The sequence below is a fragment of the Pinus tabuliformis genome, chromosome 3_1 (assembly GCF_031772625.1).
Source record: "Pinus tabuliformis cultivar Carrire ecotype Pingquan chromosome 3_1, CPIR1, whole genome shotgun sequence".
NCBI lineage: Eukaryota > Viridiplantae > Streptophyta > Pinopsida > Pinales > Pinaceae > Pinus > Pinus tabuliformis.
The window spans coordinates 66,217,791-66,219,771 of NC_142301.1; positions in this window are offsets into that span (position 1 = coordinate 66,217,791).

Sequence of the window (1,981 nt, forward strand, 5' to 3'; positions counted from 1 at the left end):
CTATTATATCTATGTTGTTGAATGGTATAATGTTGCATGTGTTGGACGTTGTACATTACCATTGATACAAATTTTATATTAATGTTTCCTCTCTCCTCGACCTCCCTCCTACCATTGGCCTATGTTCTCAGCCTGTACTTCCGTGTTACACTCCCGGTTTACATCGTTCTCCAAACCACCCAATAGCCATACCACCATATATGCAATTCCTTTAATACCTCCCTCCATGGTAATACAACTCTGCTCCTGCCTATTTATTGGTATTACATAGTTGGCCTCCATACATAGTTGACCTGCATACATAATCGACTTCCGACTCCTCCCATATGCTACTCCCATAATCGAAATTAATGACTGTATGTAGAGAACTAGCCATTGAAAACACCGAGACCAGCAGGAGCGACAATGACGCCACAATTGGAAATGTTCCAGATTATTCCACTGTGAAATCAAGATCAATAACTCGAACTCCATATGTTGTTGACTTCATGGAAGTATGAATCTTGAGAAGAATTCATTGAGCGGGCATGGTGGGGTTTTCCATTCCACTTCCTACAAGGCGTCCACCCGGCTTGAATTCGTTAAGATGGATCTATTGTGGCTACATGGGTGACACCTCTTTAATGTTTACTGTAACACTTTCCCTTCTATCGACTCTCTATGTTCCTCTTCTTACATTTATGGAAGCGCAAGTTGTCATGGTATTGTTGTTTTGAGTACTCATCATCCATGACAGTGGTATTGCTATTTTGAGTCCTTGTCATCCAAGAAATTGCATTTTTCACAAAAGTGCTTTCCCATACAAACACCACAAGTAACGTAGGTTTGCTGAACATCCTGTTCAGTTCTACAAAGTGAACAGATAACCTTTCGAACTTCATGGCATGGTACATCATGTCTATCAAGTGGATGGACATCCATTGAATTTTTGGCCTCATTATGACAATGTCTATAGTCAAAGACTTCATTACAACATGGAGCCCTTATTTGGCATCTCCGGTGGTAGTTTGAACATCCATATTGCATGCATCCTTAATTAAGCGTATCTTCAGGCGGGTATGGTGCTCACAAGTCGGGGCACATAAAGAGAAATTTGGCAATGAAGGTTCTGGGTACGAAACCTCCGGAAGTCGAGGATCCAGAGGATTTGTTGTTTTTAATAGTGGTTCTAGTGCACGTTTCAGTTGGAATAATTTTACCTCGACACATTCAGCTAGCAGAAACGATGACGAGCTAAACAAATTCCTGGCTCCTTCTTCACAATGCCATACATAACGCTAACCTCTATGCGATGTTTTCATATATATAGTTGTTGCTTTGATATATATATATATATGTGTGTGTGTGTGTGTGTGTGTGTGTGTGTGTGTTTCTTTTAAATACTATTTTGGCATATATACATTGTGTCTACGTTGTTTGGCCTATTGGATCTCGAGCAAGCTAATTCATTGTTCGTTGCTAAACTAAATAAATAAGCCAAATGCCACCTAGTTGAGCTTAGGTAGAGGTTTTCAAATGGGAAAGGAGATGACATATGGAGAGGGAAATTAATGATTTTTCTTTGTAAGGATAGGTCTAGAAGTTGTTAGAAAATTATTTATTACAGAGCAATGGAACACATAAAATATTGCTGAAATAAAACACAGAAAACACATAAAACAAGAGAGACACAGATATACGTGGTCCACCCAGTTTGGGCTACGGCCACAGAGAAACGTTCAGTCCTTCTTTTATTATATTATCCAGCAAACTGAAGAGATACAACCTACAATAGATCCACTATAACTCCCTCTTTGCTCTCAATCTCCTCTCTTTTCCTCACTCAAAATACAGATATACATAGATGCAATACAATTCCCTCATATATAGCGAGGGGTTGCCTTCTAGAGCAAAAAACCATACATTAAATGTTAGGTCCCTATAATACTACTGATTACCCCATATGGTAGTTGTATCCATTATTAATATTATTGTGTCCCTA